A 12,402-nucleotide genomic window follows, 5' to 3' on the forward strand; every position below is an offset into this window, starting at 1 on the left:
CTATTTTCATCTCTTTTTCCTCTCCAGTTCTCAGAGTTCATAAAGCGTCAAGTGGCAGAGGGTAACGGTCGTCTGAAACCAGCCCAGGATCCTGAAAGCGTCATTGGAGACATGTTTAAAAACCAGGACAGGAACGGAGACGGACGAATCACAGCCGACGAACTGAAACTCAAAGTGGAGGAAGACGCAGAGAAAGATATAACTCGGCATGAAGAACTGTGAGAGAGTCTCTCTCTCACACACACACACAAAGTAAACTAATCCATCTTGGAGATGAAAACCACTCAGGATTTTGTCTTTTTTCTAAAAGCAAAATAAAAGAACATAATATATCATCAGCAACTAAAGTGTGCCAATTTATAAATTCATACAAAAATTGAGACACAAAAGAGGAGAATAATTTAAAACTAGGAGTTGATGACGGTAAGTGACGTTGCACTATCAGTCCGTTTGTCTCACTGACCTACAGTATGACCCTCAGCTTATTCCTGTTTTAGTATGACTTGGATGCTGGTGGCCCATTAGACGAGGAACATTTCTGACATTTCTGACAGTGAGGTGTTTCATCAGGTGTTGCATTGGGCAAGTGATGTTTCTAACTGCCTTCCCCCGCTGTGATGTAGTTGAGAATTGCGTTGGGAACATCCAGCGTCTCGTCTTCCTCCAGCACAATGTCATAAGAGCTGACATAAGCCTCCCTCCTCTCCTCAACCTTCACACAACAAGATACAAACAATTTAGTTAAATATTGTACATATGTAAATATATAAAATCACGTATCTCACACATTCAGTCAGAACTGAAGGAGGCTGCCTTTCGTTTTCACTGAGACAGTAAATCATTTCTATTAAACACAAAGTCAGAGTTTGTAGTTTTAAACAGTAAACATCAGATAATTTCAAATAACAAAAGGTCAAGTACATTATTTTATCTAACATACAACAAAATTAAACTGTGTTTGACGTGTTAAAATAAGCACAGGTGTTTTGTGGGTGTGTCCCATGGACGTTTCCTATGGGCAGGTCACTTTGTCGTTGAGGTAGCCAATGTGGTTTTTGAGGTCCTGCACTCCCTCGGCCAGGTCCAGGTCTCCCATTGAATCTCCCAGTAGCAGCACGTTGGTGCGATTATGTACAAACTGGTGTGTGTTCTGCAGAGCTCTCTCTCTTTTATTAAAGGAGTAGATCAACTCGCCCTTAAATGCACATGCAACACCCTGGCACACACACACACACACACACAGATTATGTATACTCTGCTTTTAAATGTATTCTTAATGGTGTGGGAGGAAGTATCTGTATAATGTGTGTCTGAGCTGAAGAGTGATTATGTTTTTGTTGGAGAATACGTGCATGTTCGGGTAGAATACACTTCTTCTAAAATATCCCCGACTCCAGCCGAGAAGTTCAGCGTGTACAGCATGTTCTGTTTGGGTGAAAGCAAGCAGCGTGATACGCAATAAAGTCCACTAACTGAATTATGACACATCATGCATTGTGAGTAAAACACCTCAACATGGCGCCCGAGTCTTTCACAGCCTGAGCCAGCTGGGCTTTCCTGATTCACTGCTGGATGAGCAAATCGTGGCAGAATGAATCTGAGTGTTAATGACGGCGTGATCACTGACCACTCCACCATGTGAGGAATTTTCTCCTCCACAGACTTCGAGCTGTTGATCTCAATGGGGAACAAGGAGCCACCAAATTCGACATCTGCATAAAAAGAGGAGGAAAAAAAACAGGTAAAAACAGGTGAATTTAAAAAATAAAAACATTTTTTCATGAAAAGGAAATCAAGTCTATGAGGTCAGCAACAGAACATTAATGGAATAAATGACCGAATAAAAGCCTGAATAAACATGTATATTAATAATTTCCATGCTTCCTTTAGGATTGTAGCACAATATTATTTTCTCATTCATAATCCAATAATGTAAATAATCACATCAAACGTGTGCCATTATATAGATTTAATAAAGGCGTTTATTTGTTTATTAACCCAACCACGGCAGATCTGAACCCATTCTGTATGATACAGTTATATGATTAAGTGATTATTTAATCAGACCTTTAACTCTAATAACTACCTTACAGTCCACTGTACAAATAAAGACAACAACAAAGACATTTCTTGGGATACAAAGAGGTGGACCTTGTGGGGGTGTCCAATTAGATTATTTTGGTATTAGTTTTGGGTCACAGGGTCACATGACCTAGAAGCTATTGAAGAAATAGCGACTTAATGAAATTAAAATTAAAATAAAATCAGTGAAGACATATTTTGGGATAACAAAAGGTGTACCTTGTGGGGGTTTCCAAGTAGATTATTTTGGTACTAGTTTTGGGTCACAGGGTCACATAGAAGCTATTGAAGGAATAGTGATTTTTTTCATTAAAAAAATAAATAATTACGAATTAATTCACATGATGCACAATTCATTCTATCTATTAATTAAATTATTATCAATAAATTAACAAAAGCTGTATGCAATGACGCATGGCATATGTATATTTAAGAAGAAATTAGAATAACTGGGGCACGTAGCCAGGTAAGTAACAATACCACATTTCAGTCATACAGAAATTTGTGGACGATCCCTAAAATACTGCTTCCGAGTGTCTGTATAAGTAACTTCACTGCGGTAGAACACTGCACGCTGCCACAAATGACAGAAGAAGGGATATGGCCAGTTTTAGAGAAAGAAAATGCAGCTGTTTTTCCGTTTCTAAGCTATAGAACTTTCTTCATTTAAAGTATAAATGAGGAAAGAAAATCAAGTCTAATTTTAAAAAGGTGTCTGACATTTTCATCACATAGGTACATCTCAAAAAATTAAAATATCATGAATAGGGTCAATATTTTTTGTCATTCAGTTCAGAAAGTGAAACCCATATATTATATAGATTCATTACACATAGAGTGAAATATTTCAAGCCTTTATTTCTTGAAATTGTGATGATTATGGCTTACAGATAAGGAAAACCCAAAATTCTGTGTCTCAGAAAATTAGAATATTACATAAGATCAATAAAAAAGGATATTTCAAACAGAAATGTCAGGTTTCTGAAAGGTATGTTCATTTCTATGCACTCAATACTTGGTTGGGCCTCCTTTTGCATGAATTACTGCATCAATGCGGTGTGGCATGGAGGCAATCAGCCTGTGGCACTGCTCAGGTGTAATGGAAGCCCAGGTTGCTTTGATAGCAGCCTTTAGTCCACTTCTTGTGAAGCTCCCCCAAATTCTTGAATGGATTTTGCCTGACAATCCTCTCAAGGCTGCGGTTATCCCTTTTGCTGGTGCACCTTTTCCTACCACACTTTTTCCTTCCACTCAACTTTCTATGAATACACATGATTGTGTAGTCTACTGACCCAGACTGAGAGACCATTTAAAAGCTCAGGAAACCTTTGCAGATGTTTTGAGGTAATTAGCTGATTAGGGTGTGACACCATGACTTTCCAATGTTGAACTTTTTCACAATATTCTAATTTTCTGAGACACAGAATTTTGGGTTTTCCTTATCTGTAAGCCATAATCATCACAATTTCAAGAAATAAGGCTTGAAATATTTCACTCTATGTGTAATGAATCTATATAATATATGGGTTTCACTTTCACTTTTTGAACTGAGTGATAAAAAAATATTGACCTTACTTCCATGATATTCAACTTTTTTTAGATGTACCTGTAATTAAAAAAACGATTTCATTTTCTAGGAACTAGGAAAATGAAAGGTTTTGTTCTCCTCTTCTCCTTTCTCCGCTTCACATCTGAGGAATTAAAATCACATCTGTGAAGATTCTCAGTAATCCAGGTGTGCTTATCTGGAAGTTGAGTCATGTCAACTGGACTTCTTTCTAGTTAGATCGAAGCGTTTCACTACTCACCCGAGCAACTTCTTTAGTCTGCTCCCTCCAGACTGGAGAATCTGTTTGAATTAAGACCATTTTATAACAGTGGACTTATTTTCCTCTTGTCAATCCTGTGTCAAAGCTGAAGACCAACATTATTCAGTCTCTCCAGGATTTTGCAGTTTTGGGGGGATTTCTGGAGCCAGATGATTTGTTTTGTTGGGAAAAAAATTATTAGATTCACAAACACAGAATTCTTTTTTTAAACTCCAAGCAGTGAAGACTACGGAAGCCGAGAGAGGCCATGTGATATTATTATTTTTGCTTATGTTTTCTCGTGATCTCGAGATAACAAAAGTTGTTTTCTTGTGATCACGACATAATCAGAATCTAATGATATATTTTTCTCTGGAAAATTAGGGGCAGTTTCAACTGACTGTTGCACATACACGTTGGCGTCTTTGCCACCACCATCATAAATGTACTGTAATATCTGCTGTAAAGATGGACTTTATCTCCGCATTGAGAGAGAGGGGTGTCCCAGAGGAGAATCTTACAAAAATGGAGGTAGATAAGGCAAGTTGCTCTTTGAATATTGTTTACTAATCCCGTTTTAAGTGAAGTGCTTCAAGACTTTCAAAGTGCTGGCATGGATGAGGTGATAAGTGTACTTAGCAGTCACAATTGCTCTGTGCTTCCAAATGAAAACAGAAAATAATTGAAGAAATTGCACATAAAGAGATGGTGCAACAACCAGCCTACATAATAAAGTGCTGGCAACCCATTCTGTGATCTATTGGGGAGACCATGACTACAGAAAAACTGGACAAGATAACAGAAAATCTCCAACCAAAAGCAAGAAGTGTGGCAAAATCCATTAAATTCCCACAAACAATGTCTCCATCTGAAACAGCTGTCTCAAATCATCTCCTACGATTCATTAGGGAAAGAGACCAGAGGGAGCTTGGTCTTTTTCTCAGATACTGCACAGGGTCAGATTTCTTTCTTTCCAATACAATTCAAGTAGCATTTAAAGAAATGAATGAGTTTTCAAGAAGGCCTATTTCCCACACTTGCACCCAACACCTGGAACTGGCATGTGACTACAGCACCTATGCAGAATTTAGGGCAGAGTTTTCCTCAGTGTTGAACAGTGGAGTGTGGATAATGGATATATTATAGGTGCATAGATGAGTGTTAAAGCTGAAGTGCCAGCACCAAACTAAAAAGATTTTAGTTGTAATGTTTTTTGTTCATGATGTTTCCGTGTTATTACCTTGTTAATGGAATAATGTGGTTTTATAGGGGTTTTCCAATTTTATACTATTTCTCATAGTATAGTATAATGTTTACATACCACAGGTCTGTTACTGAGGCCATGGAGTTGCACAGTTGTTTTATTTGCAGCAACTGATTTATTGTTTTTGTACACAACCGCGAACTAATTCATACACTGAATGCAATGTTTTTATGTTTAAACATTAAATTGAGTTCATAAATTTCTAATAGGAGTAATTTTATTATGACTGGATTAGTATGTTTGTATAAGGAGATTGTTTCTCAGAAATTTGTTGTGCATATTTGAAGACTGTTTTGTGTTTTCACATCAGATCCCTTCAGTCTTTCCATTTACACACAGCAGGTAGTCTGAATAATCTCAATCTGTTATTAAAGCAAGCAGTACAGTCATACTTGAATCGTTTTATTTGCGTCATATTTTTGTACCCATTTCTGTTCTAAATTTTTATAAAAGCTGCAGGTAACATTTTAATGTTTAAACATTACATCCTGTTCACAAAGTTGTAATAAAGGTAATTTTATTGCAATCGGAATAGTATGGTTTTCAAAGGGCTTTTCAGTCATTTACATGTATACATATACGCCAGGTATATTATCTGTTTCTAAAGCACATACACTATATTGCCAAAAGTATTCGCTCACCTGCCTTGACTCGCATATGAACTTAAGTGACATCCCATTCCTAATCCACAGGGTTCAATATGACGTCGGTCCACCCTTTGCAGCTATAACAGCTTCAACTCTTCTGGGAAGGCTGTCCACAAGGTTTAGGAGTGTGTTTATGGGAATTTTTGACCATTCTTCCAGAAGCGCATTTGTGAGGTCACACACTGATGTTGGACGAGAAGGCCTGGCTCTCAGTCTCCGCTCTAATTCATCCCAAAGGTGTTCTATCGGGTTGAGGTCAGGACTCTGTGCAGGCCAGTCAAGTTCATCCACACCAGACTCTGTCATCCATGTCTTTATGGACCTTGCTTTGGTCACTGGTGTACAGTCATGTTGGAAGAGGAAGGGGCCAGCTCCAAACTGTTCCCACAAAGTTGGGAGCATGGAATTGTCCAAAATGTCTTGGTATGCTGAAGCATTCAGAGTTCCTTTCACTGGAACTAAGGGGCCAAGCCCAGCTCCTAAAAAACAACCCCACACCATAATCCCCCCTCCACCAAACTTTACACTTGACACAATGCAGTCAGACAAGTACCGTTCTCCTGGCAACCGCCAAACCCAGACTCGTCCATCAGATTGCCAGATGGAGAAGCGCGATTCGTCACTCCAGAGAACGCGTCTCCACTGCTCTAGAGTCCAGTGGCGGCGTGCTTTACACCACTGCATCCGACGCTTTGCATTGCACTTGGTGATGTATGGCTTGGATGCAGCTGCTCGGCCATGGAAACCCATTCCATGAAGCTCTCTGCGCACTGTTCTTGAGCTAATCTGAAGGCCACATGAAGTTTGGAGGTCTGTAGCGATTGACTCTGCAGAAAGTTGGCGACCTCTTCACACTATGCGCTGTGGATCTTTCAGCTTCTCTTATTAAAGTTCTTTAATTTGCCCTTTGTTGTAAATACTTTTTGCTATTGCTTTTACTAGTGAAAACAAATTATATACATGACATTAAAATGACATTAAATTTTATACACATTTACACAAAAAATGTACTTTTATGATTATGGCATATGAGCATCATCTACATACCTAAAAGTCCTCTAATCAGAAGTCGAATATCTTTATAGAGTCTCAATGCCTCTGGGGCTGTTGCACTTGGTTGTAAATTATTCTCTACCATAACAAGAACACAGAGGTCATATAAATCATGGTCACAGGGAATGTCTGATTTCCACAGGCAGACATTTTCATTGACGATCACAACCATTTTTTCAGGATCTACAGGATTCAAATAATCTTTTGATTGATAAAGTTCTGGTACATTGTACATGAGGAAGGGTCTCCCATGTTTCAAGTCACAGCCATTGCTACGTCGGATTCGGTGGTTATTCCACATGTTTACAAAAGTGTCCAGTTCATCCTAAAGACAAAGCACATTAAGGATTAATAAAGTAGCCTATATATAAAGTATATATGGGTACATTTATACAAAGCATTATTTACTTTAGACGTACTTTCATGAACAACAATTTGCAGCAGATACCATACATTCTTATATTGAAAATCATTCCAGGAACACTTATTACTCAATTAATACAGATCAATATGTGATATTATATTATATGTCAATCTATATGTCAGATTATTTCTGTGTTTTCGTGTCAATCCAGATTGGCATCTTGACCTCATCTGATCTCTGTCACTTGTGGAGTTCCTTGAGCAAACAAAACTCACTGGTACAATGTAAAATGAATGTTTGATGTAGAGTCTGACAGCAGTTTGCACAGTATGTATACACACACACACATACATACATACGCACATACACAAACAAGCTCATAATCTTAAGAATTAGAGGAGCTGTCCTGTCCAATGGTGCTGAACTAGGCATTGTTGTGCTTTGGACAGATAATGGAAATTGTGTCAAAAAATTTGAATAACCAATTAGTTTACCCGCCACAAATATGGTGACAGAAACGCGATTCAGAACCACAGCAACCGAACAGCGACCGATCACAAAATTAACAAAGGCGTATAGTTATGCCACGGAGATTCATTTATTTAACAAATATTGATTGGTAAAACTCTCATATGGCTTACGCAAAAGCCTTTAGCCTTTATTCCCTAACCTTAAGCATTTCAGATTATAATAAACATGTTGCATGCTAAAATTGAATAACAGCATAGACGTGACATATATGTGTCCTAAAAAAATATGCAGTTACCTGAATTAATGAGGGAAAACAAAACTGTACAAGGCCTTTGTCAGTTGCATCACCTGTGAAGTCACCAGTTGACTGCAGCTCTTTGAACATGTCAATCCAGTAATCTGCATTTTGCTGTCTGTATATACCCCACCAACTTTCTATTCTCTGGTTCACTGGCACCTTTCATACAACATTCTGTAACCGTGGAGACGTCCCGGTCCCTCAAGTTGCCTGGCAATGAACCTGACAACACGTTCAGGTTCGCTATATTGTCTTCGACGATAAAGTTGTAAACTTGACAGCCTCCTTCTCAAGTGTCGAACACTAATGTGAAAGTTGTCAATCACTGACAGACAGAGCAATTTCAGCTTGACTAAATCCCTGATCAAAATAGAAACGAATTTTTCTTTTTGTCGCCTTCCAGTAAACAACACGTTATGTTAAGTACACAGTCATGATCACATCACAAGAAAACATTTCGATATCACGAGATCATTAAGTCGAGATCACAAGAAAACAACTTTTGTTATCCTGATATCACGAGAAAATTAAGTCGTGATCACGAGAAACAAAAGCAAAAATAATAATATCACATGGCCTCTCTTGGCTTCCGTACGTTCCTATTGTTAGTTGATAAAACCATCTCAGGTCACTTCAGAAGCACCTACTCTATGCTCTCAATAAAGATCATACAATTTTACTGTAGAATTTCTTTTTAATTTCACTTCCAAATCCCCATCTCTACCAATATAATTGCTCCAGGACACACTTTTTAATCCATTATAAAATACATATTTCACAGTTCTAAGTGATAACTTTTTACTCAGATTTTGTTTTTAATTTCCCTTCAAAATCACCATCTCTGCCAATATAGTTGCTCAGGACACACTTTATACATTGTAAAATGCATATTTCAAATTTCTAGTTGATAAAACTGAATCACTTCATAAATCACTTCTTTTTACATATTTCTTCTTCCATTCCATATTGCATATTTCATTTTTGACTGCATAATCAGCAATTTCTTTCATTTTTTGGTTCACTGTAATTCAAGTGATCAGTAATTTTGAGCTCTGAGCGTTCACAATCAGCAAGCCCAACATATGCTGTTATAGAATTTTTTTTTATTTACCCTTTCTCCCCTGTCAGGGAGAAGACAGCATGCTGAGTTAGTATATTCTGAGTTGGTGCTAAGTGAGATCTGATTGGTTCCAACAGTTTTAAACTGTAAATGACCTATTCATGAAAGGTGAGGGGTGATGGATGGATGGATGGATGGATGGATGGATGAATGGATGGATGTTTTATTACTTATAACTTTGAATTGTCTATTTTATAATGGATTAAAAGCAATGGAGCAACTATATTGGCAGAGATGGTGATTTTGAAGGGAAATTAAAAAGAAATTAAACAGTAAAATTGTATGATCTTTATTGTGATCATAGAGAAGGCCCTGCAGAAGTGACCTGATGGGTATTAATGAACTAACATTTTGAAAGATCTAGTTTATAATGGATTAAAAAGTGCCATTTGGTGCAATTATATTAGCAGATATGAAGAGGAATTATTAAAACAAAAATTCACCTAAAATAAACTGCTTTCTGGATATATTATAATACTATTATAATAAATTTCTCTTTTTCTGGCTTAATACACTTTTGTGTCTCTTAAATCTTATTTTCCCCATTCTTAAAATGAGAAGGGTTACAAAAAATCTGTCTTTCATCGCTATTACCGCTAAGTATCTAAAAGCCGCGCCCCTTCAATATACGTGCGGCTAGTTTAACCGTGCTTTCAGAAAGAGCGACTGGCTTAACCGCAGTGCTTTGTTCAGATCCGGAATCTGAAAAAGATAAACATTTAACTCTATTAAATTGATTTTTAACCGTATCAGGATGAACTCATTAATATAAACCTGCAATATGAACAGATTTTATACCTGTTATCGAGAAAATGCAAAATAGGTATAACTAATGGCTAGCGGGAGATCTTTCTATGCAAGGAAGAATTTTATTAAGTAAGGCAGAAGGTCTCTCTCGAGAGCAGCATACCTCTTTTCTTAACTTAGTGCCCCAAAGGATGTGCTTACATATGGATAAAATACTCTTTAATTTCATCTGGAGAAACAGATCTGATGGTGGGTTAAATGTCCTTAATTTTACAATTTTCAACCAAATTTTAAAAATTAACTTACTTAAAAACTTCAAACGTGTATTTTCAATGTTGTCCCATATTATTTATTTGAAAAACTCGGGGGACTGGCAAACGTCCTATTGCTTTGGCCAATTACCACAAACCAGCATTACTTTACTGGTCACTTTTATACAAACACAATTTTTTCTCTTAGCAGGTGACAGCTCGTTGACAAGAACGGGCAATTATACATTTACCCTAATTTTATTACAAAATATAGTTTTTTTTTGTAAATGAAAAAGAAGTTAATAAAATAATTAAGGCTATTCCCAGTGGCATAATAATTCTAACCTAATTCTCAGATTAATAATACAACCCTACAAAATTCCCAACTTTTTGTAAACGGTCTCTCCCTTTTTGTTATTTAAATATGTTATTTCTAATAAAGTAAAAGAAGTACTTTACAAAAATTATTAACGGATGTTATCCTGTAAATGCATCTGTTAATAGATTATTCACAGTATTTATAATTACTGTACCCTTTGCAACATATCAACTGAAGACACTGAACATTTATTTTTCTATTGCCCTTTTTCTATTTCATTTTGGGTTGACACATAACAAAAAATTAAACAAAGCCCTCAGTTTAAAACTTCATGACATCTTACTTTGCTTTCAAAACCCATATTATTCCGATAAACAAAATTACATCATTAATCTGTTCATTATCTTAACAAAGTATTACTTTCATAAGACAAAAATAATTCGAAAGAAACCATCATATATTACCTTTTATAACACTGATCTTAAAATATATTTTGAAACCCTTTCATAAGACCACAAAATAAGAAACTTACGAAAACAATAAAAATTCTAAAACTTTTTAAAATGTATGTAATTGCCCATATAGCAATTTTTGTCCTGGTATTTATTTATTTATTTTAATTTATATTTGTTTTGTTTCATATTTATGCTTATGTTCATTTTATGTTTTGTTGTCTTACTTTAAACTGTATGACTTTGTTTTATATCCACCCTACACGAACTAAAAAAGGTAATCCGGAATACGGGTGTGGAAAATACGAAAGAATAACGAGGCGAAATAAATTAGCGCAGTTTTGTAACAGCTAGCGATGAGTGTGCGACGAACTGTGCGCGTTTCTAATGCTGAATAATCACCGTGTTTCCCCCCACAGGAAAACAAAGAGATCTAATAATAAAGAGAAAATAAAGAGAGCCTGATCAGAAGTCACTCTAAAAAGCTGTCTTCTGTCATGCCTGCCTGATAAGAGGATTGATTAATGTTCGACTGTTTAAATTAAAATTAAATCACAGTGAGGAAAATACCATTTCACATGGCTTGTTAATTGTTTAATAAGGAAGATCTTATTTTATATAATGTATATAATGGAATATAAATTTATTTTTCTATTGTCTCAATTTATTTTGGATTGTCTCTGGTCTCTTTGGAACATTTCCCGTTTTTCAGTTTTACGTCCATTTACTCTGTATCTATTTCTATTAGAGGCTGAAAGCCGATTATGTTCAACACTACTCCTGTACAGATGGTATAAAGACAGCAGATCAGATCAGGTTTATGTTATTGTAAAGCTGGCAGATGATCGATATTTATTTTTGAAGAGAAGAATCAGAATCTCATTACACTGCAGACATTATAGTTGTTTTCAGAGGCTTTAGTAAATCAAGGTAAATCTGAAATAAATACTGTGCGTAATTGTAGCATTTTACAAATGAACTGTCTCTTTCGATAAAGCTCAGGACAATTATAGTAGATTTAGAAAACTAAAACTTTTCGCCTCCTATTTAAAGAGAAATGTGAAGGTAGAATATTACTGTAACTACAGATTCAAGGATGTGTAAGTTTATTTGACTTCAACACCACATTATTCTGTTTTCAAAGTGAATTGTATTTTGTGTTGTTACACAAAATCACTTTGGTTTCTCATTCCTAACAATGAGGTTGATTAAACCTGATACGTGCTCCCAATTTTTAACCCTGGTTCAATAATGGTATGATTTTTGTAACTGATTTGCTGAATGATAATGGTGACATATAATCTAGTGACCTATGTAATATCTTGGAAAGAGTGAGATGCAGCAAATTATTTTAGAAATCATAAAGCTGGAGGGAGAGTCTCAGTCACTATCCACTGATCAGAGCTGTGTTCCTGCAGGAACAGAACAATTGGGAATGAGATTTTCTTTAATTACCCTACGACAAAAAGAAAAAACAGAAAACTATGAATAAATATGTTAGAACTAAAGTAAAATGAAGTGAAAAA

The 12,402-nt window shown here is 36.1% G+C and overlaps 1 pseudogene; it reads right to left on the minus strand.

The window, feature by feature from the left end:
* Nucleotides 1-588: 588 nt before the first annotated feature.
* Nucleotides 589-7,155, minus strand: LOC131363648 (7-methylguanosine phosphate-specific 5'-nucleotidase-like; annotated as a pseudogene).
* Between the last annotated feature and the right edge of the window lie 5,247 nt (nt 7,156-12,402).

The sequence above is a fragment of the Hemibagrus wyckioides genome, linkage group LG13 (genome assembly GCF_019097595.1).
Source record: "Hemibagrus wyckioides isolate EC202008001 linkage group LG13, SWU_Hwy_1.0, whole genome shotgun sequence".
NCBI classification, from domain to species: Eukaryota; Metazoa; Chordata; class Actinopteri; order Siluriformes; family Bagridae; genus Hemibagrus; species Hemibagrus wyckioides.